General features: G+C 46.0%; 1 protein-coding gene across 1 annotated transcript in view; it reads left to right on the top strand.

Moving 5' to 3' along the window:
* Positions 1 to 3,878: 3,878 nt before the first annotated feature.
* DIRAS1 (DIRAS family GTPase 1) overlaps positions 3,879 to 23,286 on the top strand; it is a 108,624-nt gene continuing 89,216 nt past the window's right edge. The window contains exon 1 of the mRNA XM_073685597.1: positions 3,879 to 4,596. The gene's annotated coding sequence lies outside the window, so the exon portion shown is untranslated. The remainder of the gene's footprint in view (positions 4,597 to 23,286) is intronic.

The raw sequence follows: 23,286 nt of genomic DNA, 5'->3' as shown, positions 1-23,286 counted from the left end.
TAACCCCTCTAGTTGCTGGATGCTTCTGAAGCATAACACTTTCTGTCTCGTGTGCTTGTGTTATTTGTAACAGTTGCTGGATGCTTTTGAAGCAACAGCACTACTTCTGCATGTCACACAAGGACAGTCATGGAAACAATTATTACCTACAATTAGATACAGTACAGACCAAAAGTTTGGACATACCTTCTCATTTAAAGATTTTTCTGTATTTTCATGACTATGAAAATTGTACATTCACACTGAAGGCATCAAAACTATGAATTAACACATGTGGAATTATATACTTAACAAAAAAGTGTGAAACAACTGAAAATGTGTCTTATATTCTAGGTTCTTCAAAGTAGCCACCTTTTGCTTTGATGACTGCTTTGCACACTCTTGGCATTCTCTTGATGAGCTTCAAGAGGTAGTCACCGGAAATGGTCTTCCAACAATCTTGAAGGAGTTCCCAGAGATGCTTAGCACTTGTTGGCCCTTTTGCCTTCACTCTGCGGTCCAGCTCACCCCAAACCATCTCGATTGGGTTCAGGTCTGGTGACTGTGGAGGCCAGGTCATCTGGCGTAGCACCCTATCACTCTCCTTCTTGATCAAGTAGCCCTTACACAGCCTGGAGGTGTGTTTGGGGTCATAGTCCTGTTGAAAAATAAATGATGGTCCAACTAAACGTAAACCGGATGGAATAGCATGCCGCTGCAAGATGCTGTGGTAGCCATGCTGGTTCAGTATGCCTTCAATTTTGAATAAATCCACAACAGTGTCACCAGCAAAGCACCCCCACACCATCACACCTCCTCCTCCATGCTTCACGGTGGGAACCAGGCATGTAGAGTCCATCCGTTCACCTTTTCTGCGTCGCACAAAGACATGGTGGTGGGAACCAAAGATCTCAAATTTGGACTCATTAGACCAAAGCACAGATTTCCACTGGTCTAATGTCCATTCCTTGTGTTCTTTAGCCCAAACAAGTCTCTTCTGCTTGTTGCCTGTCCTTAGCAGTGGTTTCCTAGCAGCTATTTTACCATGAAGGCCTGCTGCACAAAGTCTCCTCTTAACAGTTGTTGAAGAGATGTGTCTGCTGCTAGAACTCTGTGTGGCATTGATCTGGTCTCTAATCTGAGCTGCTGTTAACCTGCGATTTCTGAGGCTGGTGACTCAGATAAACTTATCCTCAGAAGCAGAGGTGACTCTTGGTCTTCCTTTCCTGGGGCGGTCCTCATGTGAGCCAGTTTCTTTGTAGCGTTTGATGGCTTTTGCAACTGCACTTGGGGACACTTTCAAAGTTTTCCCAATTTTTCGGGCTGACTGACCTTCATTTCTTAAAGTAATGATGGGCACTCGTTTTTCTTTACTTAGCTGCTTTTTTCTTGCCATAATACAAATTCTAACAGTCTATTCAGTAGGACTATCAGCTGTGTATCCACCAGACTTCTGCACAACACAACTGATGGTCCCCATTTATAAGGCAAGAAATCCCACTTATTAAACCTGACTGGGCACACCTGTGAAGTGAAAACCATTTCCGGTGACAACCTCTTGAAGCTCATCAAGAGAATGCCAAGAGTGTGCAAAGCAGTCATCAAAGCAAAAGGTGGCTACTTTGAAGAACCTAGAATATAAGACATATTTTCAGTTGTTTCACATTTTTTTTGTTAAGTATATAATTCCACATGTGTTAATTCATAGTTTTGATGCCTTCAGTGTGAATGTACAATTTTCATAGTCATGAAAATACAGAAAAATCTTTAAATGAGAAGGTGTGTCCAAACTTTTGGTCTGTACTGTATGTAATACTGTTTTTCTGATTCGCTATGTCTCTTTCCTCATGTGCAGGCATTGCAGGACCTTATGTATTCATAGTTATGACCACTGGCAACTATCTAACTGTCACTATATCAGTGGTTGTAACCATGGATATCTAAGGTCCTGCAATGCCTGCACATGAGGAAAGAGACATAGCAAATCAGAAAAACTATACTACATTTCTAATTAAAGGTATTTGCTAATATTATTATTATTATTACACCTACTACATATTGGGATAGGATCTCAGAGATGGGAATACCCCTTTAACTCTAATGGGGGGCATTTGGTTTCGATAAAGGTGTGCAGCATTTGGCAGATACCCCAATGGAAGCTAAACAGACCCCATTATAAAGGGATACTTATGATAGTTTTTATATTAGTCATGCAACAAATACAGTTTTCAGTCATGCAACAAATACAGTTTGCAACAAAACTGATGGTGGTTCTGATGCCATATTCCTGTATGGATAGTGGTTCTGTTGACGTATTCATGTACTGATGATGCTTCTGGTCTTGTAATCCTGTATTGATTGTGGCTGTGGTGACATTTTCATGTAGTGATGGTTGTTCTGGTGCTGTATTCATGTACTATTGATGGATCTGGTGATGTATTCACAGTTATGATTGCTCTGGTGCTGTATTTATCACCAGAGCCATCATCAGTACATGAATACAAAACAAAAATCTTCATCAGTATGTGAATACATCACCAGAGCCATAAACAGTACCTAAAAACGGCACTAGAATCACCATCAGTACGTGAATACATCACCAGAACCATCATCAGTAGATAAATGCATCACCAGAACCATTATCAATAAATTAATGCATCACCAGAACATAAATACATCAGAAGATCCACTATAAGTAAATAAATACACCATAACCCTCATCAGTACAGTTGAAACCAGAAGTTTACATACACTATATAAAGGGTTAAAGGGTCATCAAAGGGTCACTATTGACTTTTAGGATTGCTACTTCCTGTAGGTGGCTCTAGAGTTCTGGTCCTCTTCCTCTCTGAAGAGACAATTTGCATATTTCCCAGAGGAGCATTGCGGCTTTAAAAGTCTCGTCACCGTGACATGCTTAACATGTCGCTCTCCGCAAGGAGAAATGTTACCCCTTAGATACGGTCTGACGCCTCTCACCCAGTCAAACCAGAACTCACACTTTGCACTGACGAGGGGCAGTACCCCGAAGCACAGTGTCTGCAAATTGAGTTTCTGGTTCAGGCTTATATCCTAAGTCATGTGATAAGGCTCGTTAAAGGGTCACTATTGACTTTTAGGATTGCTACTTCCTGTAGGTGGCACTAGAGTTCTGGTCCTCTTCCTCTCTGAAGAGACAATTTGCATACACTATATAAAAAGACATATATGCATGTTTTTCTCAATATCTGACATGAAATCAGAATAAACCTTTCCCGTTTTAGGTCAATTAGGATTACCATATTTTTTAATATTTGCCAAATGCCAGAATAATGAGAGAGAGAGAATGTTTTAAGGCATTTTTATTACTTACAGCAAAGTCAAAAGTTTACATACACTAAGATTACCATGCCTTTAAACAATTCTGGACTGCCCATATGATGATGTCATGTGTTTAGAAGCTTATTTTTTGGCAACATCTGAGTTAATTAGAGACACCTGTGGATGTATTTTAATGCACACAATGCTTCTTTGTGTAGCATCATGGGAAAGTCTAAAGAAATCAGCCAAGATATCAGGAAGAGAATTGTGGACTTGCACAAGTCTGGCTCATCCTTGGGTACAATTTCAAAATACCTGAAGGTGTTTCATTCATATGTACAAACAATTATACGCAAGTACAAACAAGATGGGAATGTCCAGCAATCATACCGCTCAGGAAGGAGACGGGTTCTGTGTCCCAGAGATGAACGTGCTTTGGTCTGACATGTGAATAAAAACCTTCTACTCACCTAATTCAGGCTTCCTGTCCAGCACGGCTCCATCACCTCGTCCACCTGGTGCATCAGTGGGTGCCGGACGGCGCATTGGCGTCACTGCATTGCGATGTCCTCTGTATACGCCAGGGTTCCCGGCCGAGCAGGAAGCTGATTACAGTAACTGACACTGCTGCCCTGTGAGCCTGCACTCCAGCTATCACTGTGCTGAATGCCTGCGGCCAGAGGAAGGTGGGCAGCTGCAGGCATTCAGCAACGTCAGTTTTTTTATTTCTGAAATGCACCTCCCTCGGGTAGGCAGGAGGTTTCGCCCTAGGCAGGTGCCTACCCTGCCTACCCCTAGTCCCGACCCTGACTGGAGTGCTGCTCATGAGTGACAAATTACACCATGTCCCTGAATGATTAATCACAAGTGGAGAGCCACAGACTAAGGAAAGAGGGAGAGCAGGAAACTGCTGTGTGTGGCTCTTTAGCAGAGAGAGACTAGCAGGATGTGTGCAAGGGAGCTGTGAGCATCCTGACCAGAAAGCACAAGCCCCTAGACAGCTGCAGCACGGAGGAGAAGGAAAGCACAAGCCCCTAGACAGCTGCAGCACGGAGGAGAAGGAAAGCACAAGCCCCTAGACAGCTGCAGCACGGAGGAGAAGGAAAGCACAAGCTCCATATATGAGAAGCCCGTGGACTGAAGGGGCTGCATGTTGTGCTGGAGCTGTGCACACGCTCTAAGAGCAGACACAGAGCTGCTGCACGTACTGGACCAGGAGGAGAAGCTGGAGACATCCTGCCCAGAAGCAGCATCTACACTGCGGAGGAGACTGCGAACAATGCTGTAAACAGGCAGCGGCAGGACACGACGGACGAGGTGAGAGGCTGCACCACTGCTTCCATGCTCGCTGCTCATTAGCAAGATTACCATTATAGGGCACAGTGATGGCATCTGAGGAAAAATCCTGCAGCAGGAGAGTCAGCATTTTAATGAGGGGAGCAGAGGGAGGCTGGCATTTCCCAGCTACAAGCTCTGTACATGGAGCAATATGAGGCTCCTCATCTATTTGTATTGTATATGAGGATTACAATACATATTGTATTAGAGCCATCAGAATTGCTTCAGCCGGAAGTCAGCTAGATCTCTTTCACAAATTATCTATATATGTATAACAAATGATCTAGATCTATGTATTGATCTGTGTATGGCGATCACAAATTATTTATAGCTGTCTCTATCACATACGAGCTATGTATAAATATCTATGCATCTCCTTATCATATATCTATCTATAGGACTATTTATATCTCTCACACATTTGCTATCTATAATATATTACTAGCTAATGTCATTTGAATTCACACAAACAGGCTATTTCCACCGTACACAGACGTGTGTGTGTGTATATATATATATATATATATATATATATATATATATATATATTGCACCGTCTGCTAATTGCAGGGTCGGGGCGCTCTCTCTTTCTCTTGCCTTCTATCTCCTCACCTATACCCTAGTAATACGTCTTTGTGCAGTCATGCCCTATACAATAGCTTGGCACCACTTTGTAATGACCACAGCAGTATTAACCTTGAACTGGTAGAAGTTCAGTTCTTGGACCATGTGCAGAAGACCTTCCAGAGAAGGACACCCCACTCACACTGTGGCTGGATGACATTGTACCAAACACCCTCATCAGTCTGCAATGCAACGTGAGGCCATCAGCACATGAAGTATCCCAACATGAGCCTTTGCTTGGTGTGTGTAGAGTGGGTCAGGTTGTCTGATTCAGCATATCCCACCGCATTGCTATTAACCATTGACTGATGTGTCTGTTTTTCTTTTTTTTACAATTAATTATTGCAGTGAAATCTAAGTTATCACAATCCAAGTCTACAAATTCATGTAGATCATGGTTTTACCAGCAAGCTATTATTACAGAGGCATTTGCAGTTCTCTCATTGCTTGGTTGTCATGTGGGAAGGGGCTCAGCTTCTTGTCATCTCACTCTAGATTGCTGGATCAGTCGTGACTTTACTCCTACTGGTCAGGAGAATGTGAATTGTGCTGCAATGCATGTCTCATTATTGAGGAATCCCCCCACATAACAGGAATGCGTCACATACAAGACCTGAATGACTCACATGACAAAACACAAATGTATCACCAATTACATTCTGCTATTTTTCCTCACGGTTCTCTCAGCTACATCAGTACAATCACTGCTATAATGGCCATAATAACCATGATTTAAATGCTCATGGTAAAATGCAGAGAAAGTCATTGATAATGTTCTGAAGATAATTTCCAAATTGTCCCCATAGAGGACACATTTTTTAATATTATTTCATCATCTTTGGTGTTTTAAAAGACAAGCTTAAAACAGAGGAAAATTATTTTCATTCATTCAGCTAGTCTTCAATGGATAAATATGATGGCTCAGTGGTTAGCACTGTAGCCTTGCAGCGCTGGGGTCCTGGGCTCAAATCCCACCAAAAACAACATCTAAAAGGAGTTTGTATGTTTTCCCCGTGTTTGCGTGGGTTTCCTCCAGGTTCTCCCTTTTCCTCACACACTCCTAAGACATACTGATAGGGAACTTAGATTGTGATTAGGGACAGTGATGATAATGGCTGTGGAGTTCATGGTGCTATGTACATGAGGGAAATAAATAATGTTATTGAAAAGATATAGTTATAAAAAAGGCTCTTTAGTATATGGTAAATATCTTACTTTGTGGCTGAGTTTTCAGTGTTTGAAGTTACATAATTATTCTGTATCGCTTTTATGTCTTTACAACAACACTCCTTGTCTGTGCAATAATGTTCCCATCCTAACTTTTTTAATAGGGTCAGAGCATAAGTAGAATGTGAAAATAACTAAAAGTGCTGTTAGCTTGGAGCACTGATAAGATATATGATGTCAGGGGAGGACACCCGGAGAGGGAGCAGTGGGGTCACACACATTCCACCACTGTCACCAGTCTGTCAAAGTTAGCAGCCGGGGACCACGACACCGTGGCTGCTTCCACTACTAGGCCGGTTATGGTTGATCACACAGTGAGAGTATGGTATTAACACCTCTGATTCAACGTATGTAATATATACATTTATACGGGCTGATTGGACACCAGTTACAGGTAGCATATGGCTTAAGATGTGCAGTTTACAGAGCAAGAGGAGCAGAGCTATTTAATTTTATATATTTAATCCGGAAAGGTAAGCAGTGTTTATAAAAATATACAAAGATGACACAAAATGGAAACAAAACAATACGGTGTATACAATTACATGGAATAAAAATGAATAACGAAAGAGAAGTACTAAACCTGATGTTGCAGGAATGGCTCTTACCTTTATGGAGGGAAGCGCTCCGATTAGATAAATGGAACACACTTATAGCAAACTATGTCTTCCAGAATGAACAATGACAGACACCCAAACTCTCATTTTTATTAGATCAAGGTTACGCCCATATACCTCCCCTTGCTGAGCTCATATGGGGGCTGGTTGTGGGATGTGCTATGTCTTTTCAAATTTCATGAGATCCCTAACTTTCGCCTCTGGAGGTCCCAGGCAGTAGATATTAGAGTCATGTTTCCTATTGCGATTTTACCTTTCTATAGAGATGAAACATGACATGGATAGCATCATCCTTCAGACCAGTATTAAGTTGGAGGGGTTAGAATGGCCTTAATGTGATGTGAGTGAATGCGTTATGTTCGTTCCTTTGCTACGACGCTGAAAATATATCTCTCACACATATCGGATCAACGCAAACCCCAAATATTCATCACTGACTACTGGCTCCAAAAAGTCTCAGAACAGTGCTTTGATCAGAGGAAGCTATTGCCTGGGAATTGTACTTCCCTGCCTCTGCGTAAACAAATCCCCCGCTCTAGTCACTGGTTCCCAGAGCTGATCTCCTGTGGTAAATACCTGGTCACTGCAGGAGGTCCCTACTTCAATGGAGGTTGAAGTGTCAGCTCCCTCTCACTTCCCCAGTTATAATTAGTTCCTCTCCTCCCCAGTTCTAATTAATCCCATATGTTTAATGTGAAGTTCTACTTCAATGTGTTAGAACTCTCCTGTTGGTTTTTTCTAGTTTGCTGGTCACATGACCTTTTTTGCCTATTTAATCCGGCTCCGCCCTCCTGGCCTTGCTGGACTTCATTGTAATTACTACTCTTGAGCTAGCTTGGTGCTCTGTTACCTTTCTCTGTTGGTTTTGCTAGGTCTTCTGACCTCTATGTTCTATGTTGTGTGTTTGTCTTTTACTGCTACAATTTCTGCTAGGAGGTGTCCAACTTTATCCCAGTCCCTAGTTCTTGTAGGGATCCCTTCCTTGCATCTATAGGTCTTCGTACAGACTAGCTGAGGACTTTAGCGGGTCTGATCGCAGGATCAGGTTCCCCGTTACATCGTAGGGATCCAGTTTAGTTTTATTGTAGGGACAGATCTCCTGTCTTTCCTTAGTGCTTGTAGCAGATCATAAAAGTAAGTCCAGCCCAAAAAAATATAAATAAATTTCTCTAAGGAAAGACCTCCAGTTTCCATCATGGTCTCAGTTCAAGATTTGTCTCAACGCTTGCAGGGACTCTCTCTGGAGGTGGCCGAGCTCCAACAACACGTGAGTAGCTGTTCTGGAGCACATTTTGTGGAGCCAAAGGTACGTCTGCCTGATCTATTTTTTGGTGAACAACAAGATTTTTTTTCTTTTAAAAATGCTTGTTTATTGTATTTTCGTTTAAGACCCAGATCCTCTGGTGATGAATCACAGCGCATAGGGTTCATAATGTCACTTTTGCGCAAAGATCCTCAGGGATGGGCCTTTTCTCTCCAACCTAGTGATCCGTGCTTTAGATCAGTGGATAGTTTTTTTTCTGCTTTGGGTTTGTTGTACGATGATCCTGATCGTGTCTCATCTGCTGAGTCTGAATTGAGACGTCTGAGGCAGGGATCAGGTAATGTGGAAAAATATTGTTCTCACTTCCGTCGGTGGTCTGCCCAGGTGGGGTGGAACGATTCAGCTTTGAAAAGTTTGTTTCTTGCAGGGCTAGGTGAAAAGGTTAAGGATTTGCTGATTGCTTATCCTACACCTGGAAACTTGCAGGAGGCAATGCAATTAGCCATACGGGTGGACAGGAGACTGCGTGCAAGGGTTAATGAGAGTAAATCCTCTGCCATGTCAGCTCCGAGTTTTGAGAGGGTCTGTGCTGACAAAGGAGAGCCGATGGAGATTGGGGCGATGGCACCCCGCTCTCAGGAAAAAGACCGCAGGCTTTCTGGAGGTTTGTGCTTTTATTGCGGAAATTCTGGTCATTTTATTAAGAACTGTGTGCTTCGTATGAACAAAGAAAAAAAATGGTCAGTCATGCACGTATAGCCTGTTTAAATACTAAGGGAGTATTCCTATCTGCTACTACCGCTGCTCAGGAAGAATTAATTGAATTTCGGGTATTTGTGGATTGTGGTTCTACTCTGAATGTGATTGATGGGGGATTCTTGGAAAAACTTAAATTAAAACCTAAACCTTTGTCATCCCCTATTGCTGTGGTTTCTGTTGATGGCTCTCCCTTGAAGAGTGTTACTCACAAGGTCTGTGAATTTCCCCTCACTATTAATGGTATTCATCAAGAGAATTTGGATTTGGTAGTATTAAATAATTTGCATTCTCCAGTAATTTTGGGGTTGCCCTGGTTAAAATTGCACAATCCTGTACTGGATTGGTCTACCAATGAAATTAAGTCCTGGAGCCCTAAATGTTATGACAAGTGTTGTAACGGACGTATTGCTGCGGTGGAAAAAGGGGAATTACCTGTACCTATTCAGGATTTTTGGAGAGTTTTTTTCTGAGGAGGAGTCACAAATTTTGCCTCCCCAAAGAGACTATGATTGTACCATTGAATTTGTCCCCGGAGCGACTCTTCCTAAAAGTCGTTTATTTAATCTTACTATTCCTGAGAGAAAGGCTTTGGAGGAATACATACAGACAAGCTTGGCCGCCGGTCACATTAGGCCTTCCAAGTCTCCTGTGGCTGTTGGATTTTTTTTTTGTAAAAAAAAAAGATGGCGGTTTACGTCCTTGTCTGGACTTTCGTGAGATTAATAAAATTACTGTATGCAATCCTTACCCACTGCCATTGATTCCTGATTTGTTTAACCAGTTAGTGGGGGCCAAGTGGTTCTCTAAAATTGATCTCCGGGGGGCATACAATTTGTTGCGCATGAAGGAGGGTGATGAATGGAAGACTGCTTTTAACACTCCTGTGGGTCATTTTGAGAATCTGGTTATGCCTTTTGGTCTTACCAATGCTCCAGCATTTTTTCAGAGTCTTATTAATGACATCCTTAGACCTTTGATCGGCAAAAATGTGGTTGTGTATTTGGATGACATTCTGATTTATTTGCCTGATCTGGAGTCTCATTGGCGGAGCGTACGTGAGGTTTTACAGTTATTAATGGACAATTCGCTTTTTGCTAAGCTAGAGAAATGTGAGTTTGCTGTACAGAGAATTAGTTTTTTGGGTTACATTATCTCCAGTGAAGGTTTTGAGATGGACCCGGTTAAAGTTCAAGCTGTGCAGGAATGGCCTAGGCCTATTGGTTTGAAATCGATACAGAGGTTTTTGGGTTTCGCCAATTATTACAGAAAATTCATAAAAAAAATTTCTATTATTGTCAAACCGCTGACCGATCTCACCAGGAAAGGTGCTAATGCGGTTCAGTGGACTTCTGAGGCCATTGAAGCTTTTGTGTTTCTAAAGGAGAGGTTCAGCTCTGCCCCCATCCTTATGCAGCCTGATGTGACTAAGCCGTTTTTGGTTGAGGTTGATGCTTCTTCTGTGGGGGTCGGTGCGGTGTTGTCTCAGGAAAGCAAGGATGGAGTACATCCCTGTGCCTTTTTTTAAAAAAAAATTTCTGAGACTGAACTTAATTACGATATTGGTAATCGGGAATTGCTGGCTATTAAACTCGCATTTGAACACTGGCGTCATCTCTTGGAAGGTGCTGAATTTCCCATTCAGGTTTTCACTGATCATAAAAATCTGATCTATCTTGATGCTGCCAAGCGCTTGAATGCCCGTCAGGCTAGGTGGGCACTTTTTTTCTCGCGGTTTAATTTTTCCGTTACTTACATCCCGGGTACCAAGAATGTTAAAGCGGATGCTTTGTCTCGCCGCTTTTCTCCCATGGTTGGTGCTGAGGAGGAGGAGGAGAGCATTTTACAAGAAGGTGTTGTGATTGCTGCTTTGGACTCCGTTTTGGAGGATGAGATTCTTAAAGCTCAGGAGAATGCCCCATCTAACACTCCCCATGGGAGGTTGTTTGTGCCTAGGACCTTTAGGAGAGATTTGTTTGTTGAGTGTCATGAGTCTCGGTTGGCAGGTCATCCAGGAATTTCTGAGACCAAGAGACTTGTAGGTCGCAGTTTTTGGTGGCCTGGATGGCAGAAGGAAGTCATTAAGTGGGTGCGTCAATGTACTGTGTGTGCTAGATCTAAGTCTTCGCATGCTCCTGCTGCGGGGTTGCTTTGCCCTCTGGAGGTTCCTAGTGCACCTTGGACACATCTGGCTATGGACTTTATTACTGACCTTCCCCCCTCTGAAGGTTTCACGGTCATCTGGGTGGTCGTGGACCGTTTTAGCAAGATGTGTCACTTGGTTCCCTTCATCAAACTGCCTTGCGCTAAGACACTCGCTAAGGCCTTTGTCAAGGAAATTGTCAGACTACATGGCGTTCCTACTGACATTGTTTCTGATAGGGGACCTCAGTTCGTGGCTCGTTTTTGGCGTGCCTTTTGTGACAGGTTGGGAGTTCATTTGTCGTTTTCATCCGGATATCATCCTGAGTCTAATGGCCAGACAGAAAGAAAGAACCAGGATGTTGAGCAGTTCTTGCGTTGCTTTGTGGCAGACAATCAAGAGGGGTGGTCTGAGTTTCTGCCACTTGCTGAATTTGCTCTTAACAACCATACATCCTCTTCTGCTGGGTGTTCGCCTTTTTTTTGTTGTTCTGGGAGACATCCGTCTTTTGGGTCATTCTCCAAATTGGTATCGGCTGTGCATGAGGAGGAGAGTTTTTCCGGTGATTTGGAGAGATTTTGGACGGATGTGCGTGATAATCTTCAGGAGGCTAACAAAAAATCTAAGAGGTACCTTGATAGGAAACGGCAAGAGGTTTCATTTGCTATTGGTGACATGGTTTGGTTGTCCTCTAAGAATCTGCGATTGAGGATTCCTTCTAAAAAATTGGGTCCCAAGTTTGTAGGGCCCTTTAAGGTGCTTCAGATAGTTAACCAATCTGCTGTTAGGTTGGAGGTTCCTACCTCCTGGAAGATTAATCCGGTGTTTCATGTTTCTCTGTTGAAAAGAGCTGATGTGTCGGTTGATGACGCCTCTGCCACTGTTCCTCCGGTGGTGGAGGACGGGGAATATGAAATTTCCCGCATCCTAAATTCTAGACGGTATAGAGGGAGTTTGCAGTATCTCATCGCTTGGAAGGGTTTCGGACCCGAGGATAACTCATGGGTGAGGGCGGATGATGTTTCTGCTTCCAGACTTGTCAGAGCGTTTCACAGGAGGTTTCCTGATAAGCCCGGGCCTAGGGGATCCGGAGGATCCTCTTAGAAGAGGGGGTACTGTTAGAACTCTCCTGTTGTTTTTTTTCTAGTTTGCTGGTCACATGACATTTTTTGCCTATTTAATCCGGCTCCGCCCTCCTCGCCTTGCTGGACTTCATTGTAATTGCTACTCTTGAGCTAGCTTGGTGCTCTGTTACCTTTCTCTGTTTGTTTTGCTAGGTCTTCTGACCTCTATGTTCTATGTTGTGTGTTTGTCTTTTACTGCTACAATTTCTGCTAGGAGGTGTCCAACTTTATCCCAGTCCCTAGTTCTTGTAGAGATCCCTTCCTTGCATCTATAGGTCTTCGTACAGACTAGCGGAGGACTTTAGCGGGTCTGATCGCAGGATCAGGTTCCCCGTTACATCGTAGGGATCCAGTTTAGTTCTATTGTAGGGACAGATCTCCTGTCTTTCCTTAGTGCTTGTAGCAGATCATAACACAATGGAGGTTTACATGTAAGTTCTTTCTCACTTTCCCAGGTATAATTAAACCTATATGTTCAATGTGAGGGTGATATGCCACCTCTCCAGAGATGTCTGTATGGATTTAAATTTTTTCCATGACACCCACTTCTTTTAGAGGTGGCATAGGAGACTGATTTACTGATCGTCTCGCAAGCCCATCTCATGGCACAACCTCCCTGGATCCTATAATACTCTCTCCTTCTTGGACTTGGAAATGGGCTTCTCCGTGAGGTCATTCAGCGCCTCAAGACTGGCATCTATGGGTAGGGCAATCTGAAGCTCCTGGCTAGGGTAAGCCAAAAGCAACGTTAAGGCCTCAACCTCACAGTAACCCTCTGGGACCTGCTCTCGGTCAGTAGCTGGTCCTGTTATCCCACTGGATGATGAGGGTCCAGAAGGCAGAGCTTTACCTGTGTTCTGGGCACTCAGACTGCGAGTGACAGCGGCTATGTAGGCTGTCTCTCCGGGTGATAACAACACTTTCCCATCAGCCTCACAGGCTGTGAGTAACCCTTTTCTCTCACCCTGACAGACTGGGGATACTACTTTTCCACCATCCTGACAGGCTGTGGATAACACTTTCCCATCACCTTGACAGACTGTAGGCAACACTATCCTGCAAGGCTGTGGATAACGCTTTCCCATCACCCTGATAGGCTATGGGTATCTCTTTCCTATCACCCTGACAAGCTGTGGGACACACTTTCCCGCCATCCTGACAGGCTGGGGATAACACTTTCCTATCACCTTGACAGAATGTAGGCAACACTTTTCCTTCACCCTGACAGGCAATGGGTACCGCTTTCCCATCATCCTGACAGGCTGTGCCCAACACTTTTCCCTCATCCTGACAGGCTATGGGACACACTTTCCCACCATCCTAACAGGCTGGGGATAAAAACTTTTCCCACCTCCCTGATACCTCAGGAGCAATGCTAATCATGTGGCAGCTACCACCGGCCATGTCACAGTCTGTAGTGACACTGGTCAGCTGCACGGAACCACCGCCTTCATGATCCCCGTGCTTATTCATGTCACCCTAAGCACTGATGCTGGCTCCTTTTAGGGGATCCTCAGCAACATCATCCCGCAGCATGACATGGCTGAGTTCTCCTATACAACAAAACACATGATCATCATGCTTGACATTGACATCTAAGTTATTGACATTTGAATCACACAAAGTACCAGATCTGTGAGGGTTGTCATGAATGTATTGAGCGACCAATCATCTCAGATCAGTTCCAAACAAAACATTTGTGGGGAGGTTCTCGGACACCTACACTTCCCTTAACCCCCTCTTGGCACCCCAGTCTAGGAAAACCTGGGCCATCGGTAAAGGTCTTCGAGCACCCTCAATCCCGGTGACAATGCGGGATCGTCCCAGCGATAAGTTCTTCAGGCAACACAAACTTAGGGCGGATGAGGGTTCGTTCTGCACCAGTGTCCTTGAGCCAAACAGTGACGGTGTCCCCACTGTAAACTGTTGCAAGTTTTCACGGGCCCACCCAACCATCGCACCCACAAAAAGTAAAGCTACATTAGGACTCTGGGCCTCGGAAGCAGGGTGCCTCTTCTGCCTTTCCGGGCAGGTGATGCTGATGTGTCCAGGTCGGTTGCAGGTAAAGCAACGACGACAGAGTCAGATGCAGACCGAGTGCTGGAAGATGGGGAGGACTGGCTGGCAGAGGCATTGGGTGTTGGCTTAACCTCTTTCCAGCGGGTGACTGCTTCAATCTGCGTGGCCTTGGTGGCCTCCTTTGGCTCCCAGTCACTCACGAACTGTCGCACCTCCACAGGGCAAAGATGAAGATTGGTCCTTCAACATCAGGTCCTGTAAACCCTCAAAGGTGGTAACCGATTATCTCTGGACCCACTGCTTGAAGTTGGTTCTGAGCCTGTCCACCATATCACTGTAGCTTTTGTGAGGTCCACTTTGGAGGGTCCAAAACTTTTTTCAGTACACCTAAGGGTTCAGCTGATATTTCCTTATCAGGGCCTGTTTGATGGCCTCATAGTTTCAATTGTGTTCACGAAGGAGAGCGGTGAATGCCTCCAGAACTTTTCCTCGTAGCCCTGTGGTTAAATATCGAACCCGCTATCTGCAGGCCTTTTTTTAAACCCTCTCAAAAACGTGTCCAGATCTGTGACCTTGTCCATGACAGGAAAATGCTCGGGATGGGGTTTAAAGGTGTTGACATTACTGGACTCACTGTGGGGTAGATTGCTCCTTCTGGAGACAAATTAATGCCACCTGGTGCTCTCACTTGGCTTGGGCCTGTTGCTTGGCTCTCTCATCCTGTCGTTCGGTAAACTCACATTCTGCTTTGTGTTCTTGTAGCACAAGCTGCATCCGCATTTGAGGGTCGCATCCTCCTAGTTGCTGCAGAATGAGTGACAAGCAAGAGTCCATTCCACTCTGGGAGCTATGGCTGCTGCTGGCCCCATCTGAGTCGGACACTTTTGGAACCGAATCCACAACTGGGCTTCCTGGTGCTCCGCTGGTCCCTGGCTCTGGTGCCATATCATGTTGGTGCCTGCTATCATCCTCCAGGTCAACACTGTCGGACCCCATCGAGACCTAGCTCCTCACACAAATGGATCAGCACAGTTTTCTCATGCTTAGCATAAGCAGCTGCCATCTTAGCCGTCAATTGCCAAATATAAGATAGAACAAAAAAACAAAAGAATGGAAGGGGTGTAATTGTTACACATACAGTATTGTCCCAGGCATTAGCATAGCTACTGGGGGGGCCCACTAGAGCCACGGCCGATTCTGTGATAAGGAAGAAGGCGGTGCTCTGAGGTGTCAGAGAGCAGCAAAATGCTTGCTCCCCTATCTGAGACTTTTCACACTGACTAGCAGTCACAGAGTCTCCGTCTGTGTTTTACAGTGCTAACCTGATAAGCTTCGGACAGTTAGCTCCGCTCAGTGGGTGCTCTGGTTCATACACTCTGGACACCCCTGTGTGCTAGTGCCCACCAGATATTTACCTCAGACACTGCCTGGCCATGACCTTAACTTATGCTCTTTGCTCACCCCAGTAAGTTGGATGACAAATTGCCAGTGCCATCCATTAACTAGCTGCCTGCAACCTTCATCTGAGGGTGGCTGAATTTATTAGGTTAATTAAATTCAGGTATGTCATATGAATGTGAGAGGATGGGGTATTGTGGGAGCTGATGGGTTTGTGGAGGGAAGACAGGGCGCTGGGGGCCATATTATAGTGTTTCGTTTTCTGAGATTATATCCACTACATTGCATTTAATAGGTGCTGTTTGGAGAGGGTGGAGATGGGGAGGTAAGGGACTTATTATTCTTACAGTCTGGGTCTTATTATAAGCCCAGCCTGTTATTATAACAAGCCCCCATACAGTAACCATGTCATGGGCAGCATTGTATTAATTTCTAGTGTTGAGCGAGCACTAAAATGCTCGGGTGCTCGAAGCTCGGACCGAGCTCACCGTGATACTCGGGTGCTCGACCCAAGTAACGAGCCCAATGTTAGTCTATGGGAGACCCGAGCATTTTTGCGGCGGCACCCCCGGCAGTCTGTAGAAAGCCTAAAAAGTGCCCAAAACGATAGTGACAGTGCTCAAATGACATGGGGACTGAATGGGGATCGCCCAGGAAGCATTTCTGACCCCCAGGTCACTGCTGTCAACAACGTGGTCAGAGGTATTAAGCCACTTTTACGGGCTAACAATAAAACGTTCAAAAACGAAACTGAAACGGTTTTCCTGTGAAATATGTTAAGGAACATCCTTTCCAGGGTAAAGACTTGTGTATAAGGTAAAATAAATAACCAAAAACAAAAATACTCCTCCACACCTTGGGCTATGTTCACAAGTAGCATTTTTTTATGCATTTTTGCACTTTTGTATTGCTTTCAACAGTGACAAATGCATTCACCGGGAAATGTCATTGTAACGGGTCTGGGAGGCGGAACCTCTGGGCTACTATACAAGGGAGCGGTCCTTGTAAGGGAGCGGGTGGCGACCAGGCAGGCAGTCACAGCAGGTGACCGGGACAGTCTCTGGGTGTACGGGCAGGAGGTCACGGCAAGTGATCAGGGCAGTCTCTGGAAGAACGGGCTGGAGGTCACGGCAAGTGACCGGGGCAGTCTCTGGAAGAACGGGCTGGAGGTCACGGCAAGTGACCGGGGCAGTCTCTAGGTAAGGGGTAGGTACGACCTGTGATGGCTGAACCTCCAGGTAGGCTAGCAAGGCAGATGGAGGATGTGTGCTCCTAGGTGAGCAAGCGAGAGTCTCTGGAATAGCAGGTGGTCACAGCACGTGACGGCGGAGCCTCCAGGTAGGCAAGCAGGCAGGTAGCGGAGAAGCGCTCCCAGGTGAGCGGGCAAGAGTCTGGAATAGCTGGTGGTCACAGCACGTGACAGCGGAGCCTCCGGGCAGGCAAGCAGGCAGGTAGCGGAGAAGCGCTCCCAGGTGAGCGGGCAAGCTGGTCCATAGACAGACTGACCGGAGTTGTAAGGCAGACCGTCGGACCTCAGGCAAGCAGGCAGGTAGCTGATGTGCGCTCCCAGGTGAGCGGGCAAGTTGGTCCTTAGACAGACTGACCGGAGTTGTAAGGCAGACCGTCGGACCTCAGGCAGGCAGGTAACAGGAAATCAGGCAGGATTAGGACAGCAAGCTGGCAGGAATCTGGCAGGTAACTGGCAGGTAACTGGCAACGGGACCTGAGGGCTGAAGCAGAGTAGAACGGTGCAACAACATTGCTCGGGCACCTCCATTTTGGAGGAGGTGCCTTATATATGGTAAAGTCCTCCGGCCATTGGCCGGGGACTCCTTAGGACGGCGCGCGCGGCCCCTTTAAGAGGGAGGGAGGGCGCGCGCGCGCGCCCTAAGCACAGTGGCCGGGAAGGAGCGCGCGCTGCCAGCAGAGCGGGAGAGGGACGCCGGGCACGGAGCAGAGTGGTGAGGGGAACAGCGTCCCTGCCTAGCAGAGGGCAGGGACGCCGGCACTACAGTCATTTTAACATTTTACAACCTTATCTGGCCATGTGCTGTGTGACACATGCATAAAGTGCTGAAAAGACATGGGAACAGCATGGGGAAGAGCCCTGGAAGCATCTCTGAAACACCGAGTCTCTGCCAAAAAGTGTGCCTATCAGAAGTGATCCTTGCCGCATCAGAAGATGCAGACTTGCAACTATCCCCGTGCAAGTCCTTGTCCCAGGGCAGTGTTCAATTGTACCTCCCCCATTCCTTGCAATTCAAGCGCAAGTATGCAGCCTGCCACCCACCCACCCCAAGGCTGCAATACCATACTGCTTGCTTGCACTTGAAATTGGGCCTTTTAGGCATGTGGAGCCGGAATCTGGCCACCACGTCATGGCTGCGTCGGCGGCCTGGTATCCTTACTCAGTCCCCGGCGGCCTGGTGTCCACACTTGGTCCCCAGCCGCCAGGGGGCGGCCGGGTGTCCATACTCGGTCCCCAGCCGCCCCGCGGCCGGGTGCCCTCACACGGTCCCCAGCTGCCTGGGGGCGGCTGGGTGTCCATAAACGGTCCCCAGCCGCCCCTATTTGAAGGACAGCCTAACCACAAACACTTGGACAAGTGAATGTAGCCAGGGTTGGTCCATCTGACTGATGCCTTCACACTGGGTTAATATTGTGGAAGCTGGGACACAGTTGGACACTGGGATGCAACACGTCCTCCAGACATAGAGGATTGTGGGTCCTGGGTCAATCAGGCTTCAACACAAAGTTCAGAAGGTAGACAGCAGCAGTGGTCGGCCTCCTACACAACAAGTAAATTATTCATGATCATGAGGCCATCCATCTCCTTAACTTTCTGTTTCTTGGAATGCAAGCGCATGTATGTAGTAGCAGCTAGGCCTGAGGTGGTCAGCGTTTTGGCGCATATCCTACCTCCTCCGAGGATTGCTGGATGTTTTCCTGCTACTATCCCAGTTCTATGACTCCTGTTAAAACAAAGCTTCAGGTGATGAATGATGGATGAGGTGATGGCAAAGGAGAAAGAGCAGGAAGAACAGGGACCATTCACATCAATATCAGGCCAGTCAACCACACGTCTTGTAGGATATGTTTCTGTACCAAAAGGAGCGGTTCGGCTGCACAGTTATAGGGCATACAGTGAGTGCAATGCCTACCAAAAATTTAGAGGCACTCTAATGCCCCTTGGAAGTGACATGGAGGTCAGAGTGCCTTAACGAAACCGTTTTTTCCATTTATAGCAACTGGGTCTCCTGTACACTGTTGGCCTAAGCAGTGAATGGAAGGCTTTCCAAAAATTATGAGGAACTGCAATGCCCCTTGAAACAGACGTGGATTACAGCGTACTAAAAACCTTCTACCCATTATTGGGGAGTGGGTCTCCCTTAGTGTTCGCCTATGCATTGAAAAGCAAAAGCTGACTAAAATTAGGAGGAAATGCAATACCCGTTGGAAGAGTCGTGGAGGTTAGAGTTAATTAAAAACAACATTTCAATGCCCCTAGGAAGAGCTGTGGAGTTCAGAGTGGTTTAACAAGACGGTTTTAATGCCCCTTGGAAGAGACGTGGAGGTCACAGTAGCTTAACAAGACGGTTTTAATGCCCCTTGGAAGAGTGGTGGAGGTCACAGTAGCTTAAAAAGACAGTTTTAATGCCCCTTGGAAGAGACGTGGAGGTCACAGTAGCTTAACAAGACGGTTTTAATGCCCCTTGGAAAAGACGTGGAGGTCAGAGTGGTTTAATAAGACGGTTTTAATGCCCCTTGGAAGAGACGTGGAGGTCACAGTAGCTTAACAAGACGGTTTCAATGCCCCTTGGAAGAGTGGTGGAGGTCACAGGAGCTTAATAAGACGTTTTAAATGCCCCTTGGAAGAGTGGTGGAGGTCACAGTAGCTTAACAAGACGGTTTTAATGCCCCTTGGAAGAGTGGTGGAGGTCACAGTAGCTTAACAAGACAGTTTTAATGCCCCTTGGAATAGATGTGGAGGTCAGAGTGGTTTAACAAGACGGTTTTAATGCCCCTTGGAAGACTGGTGGAGGTCACAGTAGCTTAACATGACAGTTTTAATGCCCCTTGGAAGAGTGGTGGAGGTCACAGTAGCTTAACAAGATGATTTTAATGACCCTTGGAAGAGTGGTGGAGGTCACAGTAGCTTAACAAGATGGTTTTAATGCCCCTTGGAAGAGTGGTGGAGGTCACAGTGGCTTAACAAGACAATTTTAATGCCCCTTGGAAGAGTGGTGGAGGTCACAGTAGCTTAAGATGGTTTTAATGCCCCTTGGAAGAGTGGTGGAGGTCACAGTAGCTTAACAAGACAGTTTTAATGCCCCTTGGAAGAGACGTGGAGGTCAGAGTGGTTTAACAAGACGGTTTTAATGCCCCTTGGAAGAGACGTGGAGGTCACAGTAGCTTAACAAGACAGTTTTAATGCCCCTTGGAAGAGACGTGGAGGTCACAGTAGCTTAACAAGACTGTTTTAATGCCCCTTGGAAGAGACGTGGAGGTCAGAGTGGTTTAACATAACAGTTTTAATGCCCCTTGGAAGAGTGGTGGAGGTCACAGTAGCTTAACAAGACGGTTTTAATGCCCCTCGGAAGAGACGTGGAGGTCCCAGTAGCTTAACAAGACAGTTTTAATGCCCCTCGGAAGAGACGTGGAGGTCGCAGTAGCTTAACAAGACGGTTTTAATGCCCCTTGGAAGAGACGTGGAGGTCACAGTAGCTTAACAAGACAGTTTTAATGCCCCTTGGAAGAGACGTGGAGGTCACAGTAGCTTAACAAGACTGTTTTAATGCCCCTTGGAAGAGACGTGGAGGTCAGAGTGGTTTAACATAACAGTTTTAATGCCCCTTGGAAGAGTGGTGGAGGTCACAGTAGCTTAACAAGACGGTTTTAATGCCCCTCGGAAGAGACGTGGAGGTCCCAGTAGCTTAACAAGACAGTTTTAATGCCCCTCGGAAGAGACGTGGAGGTCGCAGTAGCTTAACAAGACGGTTTTAATGCCCCTTGGAAGAGACGTGGAGGTCACAGTAGCTTAACAAGACAGTTTTAATGCCCCTTGGAAGAGACGTGGAGGTCACAGTAGCTTAACAAGACTGTTTTAATGCCCCTTGGAAGAGATGTGGAGGTCAGAGTGGTTTAACATAACAGTTTTAATGCCCCTTGGAAGAGTGGTGGAGGTCACAGTAGCTTAACAAGACGGTTTTAATGCCCCTCGGAAGAGACGTGGAGGTCCCAGTAGCTTAACAAGACAGTTTTAATGCCCCTCGGAAGAGACGTGGAGGTCGCAGTAGCTTAACAAGATGGTTTTAATGCCCCTTGGAAGAGACGTGGAGGTCACAGTAGCTTAACAAGACAGTTTTAATGCCCCTTGGAAGAGACGTGGAGGTCACAGTAGCTTAACAAGACTGTTTTAATGCCCCTTGGAAGAGACGTGGAGGTCAGAGTGGTTTAACATAACAGTTTTAATGCCCCTTGGAAGAGTGGTGGAGGTCACAGTAGCTTAACAAGACGGTTTTAATGCCCCTCGGAAGAGACGTGGAGGTCCCAGTAGCTTAACAAGACAGTTTTAATGCCCCTCGGAAGAGACGTGGAGGTCGCAGTAGCTTAACAAGACGGTTTTAATGCCCCTTGGAAGAGACGTGGAGGTCACAGTAGCTTAACAAGACAGTTTTAATGCCCCTTGGAAGAGACGTGGAGGTCACAGTAGCTTAACAAGACTGTTTTAATGCCCCTTGGAAGAGATGTGGAGGTCAGAGTGGTTTAACATAACAGTTTTAATGCCCCTTGGAAGAGTGGTGGAGGTCACAGTAGCTTAACAAGACGGTTTTAATGCCCCTCGGAAGAGACGTGGAGGTCCCAGTAGCTTAACAAGACAGTTTTAATGCCCCTCGGAAGAGACGTGGAGGTCGCAGTAGCTTAACAAGACGGTTTTAATGCCCCTTGGAAGAGACGTGGAGGTCACAGTAGCTTAACAAGACAGTTTTAATGCCCCTTGGAAGAGACGTGGAGGTCACAGTAGCTTAACAAGACTGTTTTAATGCCCCTTGGAAGAGATGTGGAGGTCAGAGTGGTTTAACATAACAGTTTTAATGCCCCTTGGAAGAGTGGTGGAGGTCACAGTAGCTTAACAAGACGGTTTTAATGCCCCTCGGAAGAGACGTGGAGGTCCCAGTAGCTTAACAAGATGGTTTTAATGCCCCTTGGAAGAGTGGTGGAGGTCACAGTGGCTTAACAAGACAATTTTAATGCCCCTTGGAAGAGTGGTGGAGGTCACAGTAGCTTAAGATGGTTTTAATGCCCCTTGGAAGAGTGGTGGAGGTCACAGTAGCTTAACAAGACAGTTTTAATGCCCCTTGGAAGAGACGTGGAGGTCAGAGTGGTTTAACAAGACGGTTTTAATGCCCCTTGGAAGAGACGTGGAGGTCACAGTAGCTTAACAAGACAGTTTTAATGCCCCTTGGAAGAGACGTGGAGGTCACAGTAGCTTAACAAGACTGTTTTAATGCCCCTTGGAAGAGACGTGGAGGTCAGAGTGGTTTAACATAACAGTTTTAATGCCCCTTGGAAGAGTGGTGGAGGTCACAGTAGCTTAACAAGACGGTTTTAATGCCCCTCGGAAGAGACGTGGAGGTCCCAGTAGCTTAACAAGACAGTTTTAATGCCCCTCGGAAGAGACGTGGAGGTCGCAGTAGCTTAACAAGACGGTTTTAATGCCCCTTGGAAGAGACGTGGAGGTCACAGTAGCTTAACAAGACAGTTTTAATGCCCCTTGGAAGAGACGTGGAAGTCACAGTAGCTTAACAAGACTGTTTTAATGCCCCTTGGAAGAGACGTGGAGGTCAGAGTGGTTTAACATAACAGTTTTAATGCCCCTTGGAAGAGTGGTGGAGGTCACAGTAGCTTAACAAGACGGTTTTAATGCCCCTCGGAAGAGACGTGGAGGTCCCAGTAGCTTAACAAGACAGTTTTAATGCCCCTCGGAAGAGACGTGGAGGTCGCAGTAGCTTAACAAGACGGTTTTAATGCCCCTTGGAAGAGACGTGGAGGTCACAGTAGCTTAACAAGACAGTTTTAATGCCCCTTGGAAGAGACGTGGAGGTCACAGTAGCTTAACAAGACTGTTTTAATGCCCCTTGGAAGAGATGTGGAGGTCAGAGTGGTTTAACATAACAGTTTTAATGCCCCTTGGAAGAGTGGTGGAGGTCACAGTAGCTTAACAAGACGGTTTTAATGCCCCTCGGAAGAGACGTGGAGGTCCCAGTAGCTTAACAAGACAGTTTTAATGCCCCTCGGAAGAGACGTGGAGGTCGCAGTAGCTTAACAAGATGGTTTTAATGCCCCTTGGAAGAGACGTGGAGGTCACAGTAGCTTAACAAGACAGTTTTAATGCCCCTTGGAAGAGACGTGGAGGTCACAGTAGCTTAACAAGACTGTTTTAATGCCCCTTGGAAGAGACGTGGAGGTCAGAGTGGTTTAACATAACAGTTTTAA

The sequence above is a fragment of the Phyllobates terribilis genome, unplaced genomic scaffold, assembly GCF_046119375.1.
Source record: "Phyllobates terribilis strain yellow unplaced genomic scaffold, ASM4611937v1 Scaffold_1__5_contigs__length_1240528914, whole genome shotgun sequence".
Lineage (NCBI taxonomy): Eukaryota > Metazoa > Chordata > Amphibia > Anura > Dendrobatidae > Phyllobates > Phyllobates terribilis.
Note: the sequence above shows the minus strand (reverse complement) of the source record. Positions and strands in the feature narration are given on the sequence as shown.